Raw genomic sequence first — 13,447 nt, 5'->3', positions numbered from 1 at the left:
TACCTAAATATATCTATGGAAAGACTGAAAAGTGTTCGCGCAGCGACCAAGAAGCAAAGCATGCTGACCGGAAAATGTGGTTAAAACTACAAATCTGATCCTTTTACTCTACAAAACAGAACCTAGATTTCGAGTTGTGTAAGACAAATATCCATCTATCAAATAACATTAATAATCGGCATTTTTCCCATCGGGACAGACAAGGCTGCACAAAAAAACTGCTCCACGAAGAACGAAAACACTTCGTAGAAAGAAGATCAGTTATCTCAATTAAACTCTAACCACAACACAATAACACTAAACATGATGGCCAGCAACATACACACAAATTATACCCTGATAGTGAACCATACAGACACACAAATGGGCAGTAACGTGAGACAGGTGTTGCACAAAGGATTGAAATACAACGTAAATCCAGAAATAGATGAGTATTACATAGAAATCGAGAAATAGCAGTAGAAAGCGTATTGACAAGGGAAGACAGTAGAGAAAACAGCAATGGCAATATTGGATTAACTAGGGAACTAATAAAAAAGGAAATACATAATATATTAACCAATATGGAAACACTAAAACACCAAAACAACACGTACACAAAATCCGTTACACCAAGAGGACTGAGAAAAAGAGCTTCAGAATGAAAATATCTTTATTTCAAAATCACGTAAAAGGAGCACAAATTTAGTTGTAGACAAAGAACAATACATTGAAGAAACAAAGAATTCATCTAACATACTATTACAAGACTAAAATCAGACTCAGCAAACAGATTTCATACAGAAGTAAAAATTAACCTTTGAAATATAGACATCATACCGGATAACAAAGAAAAAGGAAAGATGACAGAATAATTACAATGGACGTCTACTCTGAAACCAACCAAATACCCACAAACTGAATACTCCAGGAGGCTGATACTTTATTTTGGAAAAATCCCCCACTTACATGCTTATACGATGCACATTAAAATTACTTTCTGAAAACTTAAACGTACAAGAAAAGAGAACTATTAAAACCGCTATCTACATAATACAATAAATAGAAGATATAACATTTCCAGACCCAGCAATACTCCTCTGATTTGATATACGAGGGTCACCCCAAAAGAAACGCACACTACTTTTTTTAATCCATCTTTTATTTTACTTGTTTGAAAATTTTACAGTGTGCCGATATATCCATTACGAACAATATTTTCATTTCTCCACATAATTTCCATCCCTATCAACTGCTTACGCCATCTTGGAACCAGCGCATGTATACCCGCACGGTAAAATTCTGGGCCAACCTGTTGGAGCCACTGTTTGGCAGCGTGCGCAAGGGAGTCATCATCTTAAAACCTTGTTCCACGAAGAGAGTCTTTCAGTTTCCCAAAGAGATGATAATCACATGGAGCCAGGTCAGGACTGTAAGGCAGGTGTTTCAGTGTTGTCCATTCGAGTTTTGTGATCGCTTCCATGGTTTTTTGACTGACATGTGGCTGTACATTGTCGTGCAACAGCAAAACATCCTGCTTTTGCCGATGTGGTCGTACACGACTCAGTCGAGCTTGAAGTTTCTTCAGTGTCGTCACATACGCATCAGAATTTATGGTGGTTCCACATGGCATGATGTCCACAAGCAAGAGTCCTCCGAAATCGAAAAACACCGTAGCCATAACATTTCCAGCAGAAGGTATGGTTTTGAATTTTTTTTTTCTTGGGTGAATTTCCATGATGCCACTCCATTGATTGCCTCTTCGTCTATGGTGAAAAATGATGGAGCCACGTTTCATCACCTGTCACATTTCTTCCGACATATTCATCTCCACTATTCTCGTACTGATCCAAAAGTTCACTGCATATCGTTTTCCTTGTTTCTTTATGAGCCACTGTCAACATCCTGGGAACCCACCTGGCACAAACCTTTTGAACGCCAACACTTTCAGTATTCTGCAAACACTTCCTTCCCCTATCCCAACGTAGCGTGACAATTCGTTCCCATGTGATGCGTCTGTCAGCAGTCACCAATTCGTTCAAATGGCTCTGAGCACTATGGGACTTAACTCACCAATTTGTTAACTCTCTGCACATTGTCTGGAGTGTGTACAGTATGACGCCTGCCACCGCGAGGACAATCCTCAATATTGCCATGCCCACTTTCATCACATAACCTGCTTGCCCACTAACTGTACTGCGATAAACAGCAGCATTTTCATACACCTTTTTCAACCTCTTGTGGATGTTTACCACTGTCTCGTTTTCACAGCACAGGAATTCTATGACAGCACATTGCTTCTGACGAACGTCAAGTGTAGCAGCCATCTTGAAGACATGCTGTGACGGCGCCACTCACGGGAACATATTGAACTAAGTTTGAAAACAAGTGGGAAGGATGTATCTACATACTGTATAACTTGCACACATGCAGAATAAAAACTGCATTTTTACAAAACTAGTGTGCATTTCTTTTGGAGTGACCCTCGTAGAAAGCTTGTATTCCAGTATACCAGTACCAGAAACGATATACATTATACATGAAAACCTGTAAACACACAGTCAACTTATTTACAAATAGTTTAATGAAACACTCACTTTAATAAAGCTCACAAATGGCCAAAACTACTCCCAGTACAATAATGAAATTTATTTGCATTAGATGGATTACTAATGGGGTTCCCATCTTCAGGAGCCTTGGCAAACATTTTCATAAACCATATTGAACAGATCACTTTCACAAAAATATTACTGAAAGAATACAATATATTCTATGTATACAATGTGTCAACATTGGATTAACTGGGAAACCACTAAAAGAAGAAACCTGTAGCATAATAACCAAAATGAAAGCGATATAAAAACAACACAAACAAAAAATTTAACACCCATAAAAATGAAGGAAAACTTCAAAAAGAAAATATCATTATTTGAAAAGCACACAATGGGAGCACAGGAGTACTTATAGACAATGAACAATATACTGAAGAAATAGAAAAATTTATCTCATAAAATACCATTACGATACGAAAATCGGACTCAACAAACAGATTTGAGACAAAAGTAAAAAAGCGCCGTATAAAATATATACATCGTACTGGACACAGAAAAAAGAAAGTTGACAAAAAATAATCTTATTGCACCTGTCTTCCAATGCAAACCAAAGATACATACACTGAATATAACAGTGAGGTCTATACTGAATTCCTGAAAGTCTCACACTTACAAGCTTTCAAGTTAAATGTTAAAATTGCTTTTCAAAAACATCAAAGTACAAGAAGATAGAACCATTCAAAACCCTATACAGCCAATATAACAAAAGATATAAAATTTTCAGACACTGCAACTCCCCAACATACCAGTACCAAAAACAGTAGACATCATAGATAAAAACCTCAAACAACACATTTAATTTTCTGATGAACAGATTAATGGAATACTTATATCAATAATGCTCATAACAGACTAAAACTATTTCCAGAACAATGTTTTTTTACAGAGCATTTCTTAGATACTGTGAAAGATTCTTTCAGCTGTCCACCTCACCACAGTGCACATCTGATCAGCAGCCCAACTCACTGGGAAGAGACAGCAGCAGTGCATCGGCTCACACACGATCCTAGCAGCAGGGCAACGTGCAGACTGGCTTCGGTACATGCTGCAAAACTGCACACCATACAACGACATCAAGCAGAAGGAAAGGCAATTAACCATAACTGTAACAACCTACCTGTATAACTTTAGTTTCTGCCCATAGTTTCTCTCTTACAGTCTTTTGTTTTATATTTTTTGTGGAGAATTCAACTAGAGACAGCCTGAAATTATGGGACAAACCACTCAATGTTTGCAGAACATCAAAGAGAACACAATCACAAGCCAACTTGTTGTGAAGAACACATGAAAGTAATTAGAGTGAACAATAAAATAGAGCTCCTAACCCAGCAAGAGTGTGAGCACATTCAATAAAATGAAGCAGAAAAGAAAACTCCATTGCATGATGAAGTACACATGAATATCAACTCACTACATGAATGGATAAAATAACAGAGTAACAGTCCGACACAGTATTATTATTACAATAATACCACCCAACACCTTTTACTAACTCTTTCATGAACCCATTTACAAAAAATTTAAAACTAAACTCAAATCAGGTGAAAACCAAAATGTTCAACAACTCTGTGACAGCTATTGCATTCACATTCAACGTCCTACAACTTGCCCTGACCAACGTCCCATCCATCCGACGACCCTCGTATAATGGTAACAGAAATAACTAGACTTTAATTTTCGACATATACTTCATTAGGTTGGCAACATGTACTTAAACAAACCTAATAAGGAAAGTATATGTGAACCACAATAGTTACGAACGTAAGGCACAGTTTTTGGTAAAATATCTACAACTAGTTACAAAAGAATAATAGTGATCTACAGAAAATAGCGTGAGTGTGAAAGTTGTGAAGAAATAAGTTGGTGTAGGCAATTGTTGCTATGTTTTGTAAGTGAAGTTATGGTGATACATCCAGCATGTAATCAGATGAGAAGAAACTCAGATGCCAACCAGAAACTCCAATAACCGTAAGTAATTGTGTGAGAAACAGACGTGAACTGTTTTATATCTGCAGCACAGCATATCTGAACAAAACTGTATCATTCTAAATTCCACTTAGGACGAATTAAAGTAAAAGTCAAAACGTGTCCGAAACAAATAAATTCATTGCAGTAAGAAAAAGGCGGTTTTTATTTACAAAACCTGTGCTTCCTGCAGATGAGGGGCACCCAAACAGACTTGTTATTCACGCCATACAAGGCATTTCCATGTTGTCTATGCCAGAAATTCAGAAGGATTCGCCTGAACGTTCAAAAAACCATGATGTATAAAACTGAACGCCATATGCAAATGTAATGACCTTGTACCTAAACATACCTATGTGAATATTAAAAAGAGATAACTCACCACTCAAGAAGCAAAGCATAATGCCCAGAAAATGTGGGTAAAATTAGAAATCAACTCCCTTCACGCTTAAAAACCAGAGAAGGGTTATGTAAGAGACATTTTCATCTTACAAACACTTTTAATAATACGGCAGTTCTCTCCCATGTGGTCAACAAGGTAGTACACAAAAACTGCTGTGCAAAGAATGGAAACACTTCATAGAAGAAACATTAGTCAACTCAAAAAACTCTAACCACAACACAGTAACACTTCACGATACACAAAAACATTCACACAAATTGTACCCAAATTACTGAACCTTACACACAAACACAAATAAACTGTAATGTAAGACAGGTATTGATGAAAGGATTAAAATACAATTTAAACCCAAAAAAAGATGACGATGGCAGAGATAATGTAGTTATAGAAGCAGGAAGTGTATTGGGGAGGGAAGATGGAAAAGAAAACAGCTGTGTCAACATTCGATTATCCAGAAAACCACTAAAAGAAGAAATCCATAGTATAATAACCAAAATGAAAGCATAACAACACAAAAACAACAGAAACACAAAATCTCTACCAGACAGATAAATGAAGATGTCATTATTTCAAAAACACACGGCAGGAACACAGTAGTACTTATAGACAAAAAATAATATACTGACGAAACACAAAAGTTTATCTCAAAAAATACCATTCCAAAATTAAAATCAGATGCGACAAACAGATTTCAGACAAAACTTTGACACATCCTTTAAAATATTGACATCACACTGAATAACACAGAAAAAGGAAAGTTGACACTGAATAATCCCATTGCACCTGTCATTCAAGGTCAACCAAAGATTGCATTTGTTCTTTGAAAACAACCAAAAATCGACATTCTGAATACTCTAGTGAGTTCGATACTGAATTTCCAAATGTCTTCCACTTACGAGCTTGCAGAATAACTGTTAAAATTACTTTCTCAAAACTTGAGAGTGAAGGAGACAGAACCATTGAAAACACTTCACAGTTAATTAGATTAGATTAGATTAATACTTGTTCCATAGATCATGAATACGACACCTCGTAATGATGTGGAATGTGTCAGGTTAATAAAAGATGTCGGTACAAGATATTACATTACACAAAATATTGCATGACACTAATGTTTAAGTTGGTTTTTTTCCCTCCCTTAATTTATATCTAAAAATTCAGCCAATGAGTAGGAGTTGTCATCTACAAATTCTTTTAATTTATTTTTAAATGTTGGTTGACTATCTGTCAGGCTTTTGATGCTGTTTGGTAGGTGACCAAAGACTTTTATGGCAGCATAATTTACCCCTTTCTGTGCCAAAGTCAGATTTAACCCTGCACAGTGAAGATCATCCTTTCTCCTGGTGTTATAGCTATGCACACTGCTATTACTTTTGAACTGGGTTGGATTATTAACAACAAATTTCATAAGTGAATATATATACTGTGAGGTTACTGTGAGGATCCCTAGATCCTTAAATAGATGCCTGTAGGATGACTGTGGGTGGGCTCCAGCAATTATTCTGATTATGCGTTTTTGAGCAATGAATACTTTTCTATTCAACGATGAATTACCCCAGAATATGATGCCATACGAAAGCAGTGAATGAAAGTAGGCATAGTAAGCTAATTTACTGAGATTCTTATCACCAAAATTTGCAATAACCCTAATAGCATACGTAGCTGAACTCAGACGTTTCAGCAGACCATCAATATGTTGCTTCCAGTTTAACCCCTCATCAATGGACACACCTTAAAGTTTTGAAAATTCTACCTTAGCTACAGACTTCTGTTCAAAGCCTATATTTATTACTGGAGTTGTGCCATTCACTGTATGGAACTGTATATACCGTGTTTTATCAAAATTTAAAGAGAGTCCGTTTGCTGAGAACCACTTAATAAGTTTGTGAAAAACATCATTTACAATTACATCACTTAGTTCTTGGTTTTTGGATGTTATTACTATACTTGTACCATCATCAAAAAAACTAACTTTGCATCTTCATCAATGTGGAATGGTAAGTCATTAATGTATATTGAGAACAGTAAAGGACCTAAGACCGAACCCTGTGGGACCCCGTACTTGATAGCCCTCCAGTTTGAGGAATGAGCTGTTGTTTTAACATTACATGAACCACTTATTTCAACTTTCTGCATTCTTACAGTTAAGTATGAATTAAACCATTTGTGCACTGCCCCCCCCTTAAACCATAATGATTTAGATTATCTAAAAGAATTCCATGATTTACACAATCAAAGGCCTTTGAGAGATCACAAAAAATACCAAAGGGTGATGTTCGGTTATTCAGAGCATTTAATATTTGATCAGTGAAAGCGCATATAGCATTTTCTGTTGAAAAGCCTTTCTGAAAACCAACCTGACATTTTGTTAGTACTTTATATTTACAAATATGGGAGGCTACTCTTGAATACATTACTTTCTCAAAAATTTTTGATAGAGCTGTCAGAAGAGAGATTGGGCGATAGTTGTTGACATCCGACATATCCACCTTTTTATGCAATGGTTTTACAATGGCATATTTCAGTCTATCGGGGAAAACACCCTGCTCCAAAGAGTTATTACATACGTGGCTGAGACTCCTACTTATCTGTGGGGAACAAGCTTTAAGAACCTTGCTGGAAATGCCATCAATTCTGTAAGAGCTTTTACTTTTCAGTGAGTTTATTATTTCAGAGGGAGAGGTTGGTGGAAATACAGTTGTTTCAAACTGCACAGGTATGGCCTCTTCTATTAGAAGCCTTGCCTCTTCTAGTGAAGATCTAGATCCTATTTTCTCCACAACATTTAAAAAATGATTATTGAAAATATTTTCAATTTCTGATTGTTTGTTAGTACACTTGTCATTCAGTTTTATGGCACTAAAGTCTTCCTGTGCTCTTGGTTGCCCTGTTTCCCTTTCAATAATATTCCAAATTGCTTTAATTTTATTATGAGAGTTACTGATCTCAGACATGATACATATGCTTCTGGACTTTTTAATAACTTTTCTTAGTACCGCACAACAGTTTTTATAATATTGAACAATTTTAGGGTCAGTACTCCCTCTTGCTGTTAGATACAGTTCTCTTTTACGGTTGCAAGATATTCTTATTCCTTTAGTTAGCCAAGGTTTTTTATATGTTTTCTTGGAATTAAGTTTAACTATTTTCTTGGGAAAACAATTTTCAAATACCCTTAAAAATGTATCGTGAAGTAAGTTATATTTCAAGTTTGCATCGGGTTCCTTATACACTTCATCCCAGTCTAGTTGCTTTAGCCTTCCCCTCAAAGTTTGCAATATCTATATTGTTAATTGAACACACTGCTTTGAAATGTCATGTACTGTAACTAGCTTCGCACCATGATCTGAGAGGCCATTCTCAACACGATAAGCATTTATGTCCTTAAACTTATCTTGGTCTATAAAAAAGTTATCTATCAATGTCCTGCTGTTCTTTGTTATCCGAGTAGCAAAATCAATGATGGAGCTCAAATTGAAAGAACTGAGTAATACTACAGTGTCATTCTTCCTATTACACTCTTTCAGGGAATCGACATTGAAATCCCCACAAATGATAATTTGCTTCCCTCTGTCTGACAGATAGCACAACAAAGCATCCAAGTTTTCTAGGAATAGCTGGAAATTCCCTGAGGAGGACCTATACACTGTTACAATTATAAAAGTGCCATCATTTAGTTTTAGTTCAGTGGCACATGCTTCCATATGTTGCTCTACATAAAATTTTTTAGTTCCTAAATTTTTTACACTGTGGAAGCTTTTGACATATATGGCAACTCCTCCTCTCATCATATTATCTCTACCTACATGTGCAGCTAATTTGTACCCATTGATGCTAACCTTTTGCATATCAGTGACAATGTGATGCTCAGACAGGCATAGTACATCTATTACATTCTCAGTTTCTATATCTTCAAAACAAAGCAGAAGCTCATCAATTTTATTCTTCAATCCCACAATATTTTGATGAAATATACTAACACTATTTTTCACTTTACTTTTGTGAGTATCTTGAACTTTTTTAACATCTTTAGTACTTGCCTGGCTGAGTTTCCCACTGGACACTGATCTTACACTAAAAAAGAGCTTCCACCATGAGATGTAGTTCCTCCCCCCTTTAAATTTCCTGCTATCAGCCCAGCCAGTTTACCCTTCCCTTTCTTGTTAAGGTGTAGGCCATGTCTAGTATAGTCCCACCTACAGAGTGACTCAACAGGAACCACACCAATGTGTGACCCTGCACCTGATCCAAGTAGCCGTTCCAACTCCAAATTAACTCTCCTGACAGAAGAGCTCAAATGAGGTCGGTCGTGGCGCTCCAGAACTGACACAAACCCAACACTGGTATGACTCGTTGTTGATGGAATCTTTGCCAGGTCACACTCTATGCTGTACCCCGGATCTCTGTCAATACTGTTGCCCGGCCCACCCACAATAACGATGGTATCTTCCTTAGTAAAGTCTCTACATAGTGAACCTAAATCCTCTATAACCTGCCCCAGTCCAGCACTAGCTTTGAAAAAACTTGTGACCTGGTATTCTGACCCTAATTCATCCTGCAGAAGTTGGCCCTCACCCCTAGCATGCGAACTACCTAGCAACAAGACTTTCTTTCTCTTTGCAGACTTCCCTACATTCTTATTCAATTTGCTGCTGAAAGCTTGTTGAGCCCTGTCTACATCTACTTCTGTGAGAGGCTCATCAGTTTCTGACTGAGGCAACAGGTCAAACCTATTTTGTACATCAATAACAAAGCTGTCAGAAGAATTTCTTGGCCTGTTCCTTATGCCTGTTGCCACTTCCCACCCCTGTTTACCCTTCTCCCCCCTTAACCTGCCCAGTTCTCGCCTAGCCTCATCTAACTCAGCCTGAAGGGCAGCAGTTTTCCCCTCCTGTTCCACGATCTTTCTATCTCTACTGCATAGCCTACAGAACCACTGCTGAGTCTCACTCATTTTCCCAATTCCCACCCCCCTACAATCGCCCCACTGAAAAAAGTTACTACATCCATCACACCAGACCCCGGAGCTAACGATTCTACGGCACGTCAGGCACTTTACACTCATGGTACAAATCGATTTTAGTGACAGAAAAACAATTAAGTTACCGGAAAACAATGAAAATACGTGTACGAAAAATTAGGCCTACTCGCGACAATGTAAACAGTGGTTCAGAAGTTTGTTACTGGAAATTACTTAAGAGATGACGATACTTTACAGATATAAAGGGGCAGCAAACGTATTTAGCACACTAAACTATCAGTAAATGCACTTAAAATTGTGGTATGAAGTTTAATCTGAAAGCTCAAAACTTCGGCCTGGCCGCGGATGTAAACGTAACGAACTTTACGTGATTACTGTGAAAATACTCGAGTAAGACAAAACCCTTTAATAGTACGCTTGAAGAGCACTATAATTAACGTAGTAAATTAGTTTAAAGTGTTAAAAACAGTTTATTACTACTTAAATTACTTATCTTGTACGAGAGCTGTGACTCAGACGTCCGTATAGCAACAAGTAAAAGACATAAGTATCTCAGACACAACTACACTCCTCACATTTAATTTATAAAGTCTGTATTCTGATATACCGGTACCAAAAGCAATAGACATCACGGATAAAATCCGGAAAACATTCAGGCAACTCCTTAATGACAGATTAATAAAATACATTAATAAAAAGTATAACAGACAAAAACTACTTCCAACTCAATAACGAATTTCATTTACAGGAAGATGGATTGCCAATGGGGCTGTCATTTTCAGGAGCCTTAGCCAACATTTTTATAAACGAGGTTCAAATGGTCACTTTCACAAAAAAAAATTAGCAGGATAATACAACATATTATACTGATCTGGATGTATGGATGACATCCACTACTTAATAAAGGACCCACAAACAAAAATTGAAAAACTACACACTGATATCAACAATGTGCATGAAATTATAAAATTCACAATTCAAAGATAACGTAATAACCGAATTTACTTTCTGGATATACAGTTCTAAAAACGAAACAATGAGCAAAGTTTTAAAATTTACCAAAAACCCACAGCAACTGGCATTATCAGCCCCCAAACCTAGCAATTCCCACACTCACAAAAACATGCAGCACTTCGAAAACGCTCCATAGGCTCAACACAGTGTCATTCCACTAGGATAACTACCGAAAAGAACTTGACATAATAATGCAGCAAGCCAAAAGCAGTTGTTACAACAGTAACACAGTCTCAAAGCTAAACAAAAATGTTTACAATAGTCCGAAAACTCAATAATAAATTTAGAGGAAAAATAAAACTGAAAACACACAACCACAAACAGCAACATAATAGAAACAAACACAATCACTAACTCTCAGTACCATGACAACTGCGCTGAATAATCAGAAAAATATAAGAGAAGACACAAGATGGGGCCATCAACGTGTATTCACACATAATATAAGCAATATTTTCAAAGGATAGGCTTTAAATATAGCAGACACAGCAGACAATGCTATTTAAAAGTACAAATCAAAACTGACAGAAGACATAAACATATACCATCAGAAAGCAGGAACGTATCAGTTACAGTGTAACACTTGTGATGGCAGATACATAGGACAAACAGGCAGAACGTTTGATGTCAGATGCAAAGAATAAATGAGTTCAATAGAACGATGGTTCAAACTAGGCCACACCTGCAGAAGACTTAAAAGAACACAACCACAAGCTAATTTCTAAAAAAAAATGAAAATTATTAGAATCAACAATAAAAAAACACTATAAGGAGATTCCCACACACGCAAAACTAATGTCGAAACGATAAACCTGTTGAGTCATCAAGTGCACATGACAGACAGTTCACTGTTAACAGACAAAATAATTAATGGATAAAATAATACAGTAACACTACAACAAGGAATTATTGTCATAATAACACAACACAAAAACACAACGCCTTCCCACTCACTCTTCCATGAAATGCTCCACAAAACATTAAACCAAAACTCAAATTAGCTGTACACTAAAACTACAGTCCACTGTCTGATAGCTATTACATTCAAATTCAACCCTTCATACCTCGCCCTGACTAACCATACACGTACACACACACACACACACACACACACACACACACACACAGTTTTCGTTATACCTAATAGAAAGAATCATAAAGTGAACACACAGTAGTTGGCGACTTTTAATCACACTTTTCTGTAAAATATATACATACAGCAACACAAGAATAATAGTGCCCCACAACAATAGTACTAAGAACCAGAAAATTGTCAAGAAAAAAGTTCGTAATGTGAAAATGTACTTATGCTTCATAGGTTAATTTATAGTGCGACCTCCAGCATGTGACGAGATAAGAAGAAACGCAGATGCTACACATAAACTCTAATTATTGTAAGTAGTCATATAGAGCACTGACGTGAAAACAGGATGTGAACTGTTTTATAATCTACAGATGTCTCATATCAAAGCAGAATCGCATCATTCTACGTTCCACAGAAGAAGCCTTACATTAAAACTTAAAATGCGTCTGGATCAAATAAAATATATTGCAGCGAGAAAAATGCGGTTTCTGTTATAAAACCAACATTTCTGGGCTTCCTGCGGACATGGGCCACCAAAACAGATATGTTATTCACGCTGTACCAGGCAGTTCCATGTGTTCTGTACTAGAAATTCAGACGGCATCACATGACCGTACATAAAACCATACAACACACTGAATTCAACTCTATACCCAAATGTAACAATCTTCAACCTTTGTACATCAATGTAAAAATTAAAAACAGTGCATCCAACACTAAAAAACCAATGTATACTGCTGAGAAAATATGATTAAAATTCGAAATCAAATCCCTTCACTCTTCAAAACAAGAGCTAAATTTTCGTCTTGTAAACACCATTACCAGTACCGCAGTTCTCTCCCAACCGGTCAGTACAGTAATTGCACATAAGCTGCTATGCAAACAACGGAAACACTTCATAGAAGAAAGATTAGAGAATTCCAAAAACTGTAACCACAAGAAAATAACACTACACACGATGTACAAAGCCATTCACTCAAATTGTACGCAGATTAGTGAACCTTACAGACACACAAATCAACAATAATGTGAGACAACTGTTGGAGAAAGGATTAAAACGCAATGTAAACTGAGAAACAGATGAGCAATACATAAAAATGCACTCCTAGAAGCAAAAAGGATATTGACAAAGAAAGATAAGAGAGAAAGTAGTAGTGTCAGCACTGGATTAGCTAGTGACCCACTAAAAGAAGAAATCCGTAGTATAGTAACGAACATGAAAACACAACACAGTCAATGATTCTATAAAGCTTATAAAACTAAGGGAAAAACTTCAAAAAGGACATGTCGTTATTTCAAAAGTACACAAGGGGAACACAGTGGCACTGATACACAGAGAACACAAAGAGAAGAATTTATCTCACGAAATAAAATCACAAAATTACAATCTGACCCATCAAACAGATTGC

Source organism: Schistocerca piceifrons, chromosome X (genome assembly GCF_021461385.2).
Source record: "Schistocerca piceifrons isolate TAMUIC-IGC-003096 chromosome X, iqSchPice1.1, whole genome shotgun sequence".
NCBI classification, from domain to species: Eukaryota; Metazoa; Arthropoda; class Insecta; order Orthoptera; family Acrididae; genus Schistocerca; species Schistocerca piceifrons.
This window is presented reverse-complemented; position numbering follows the sequence as displayed.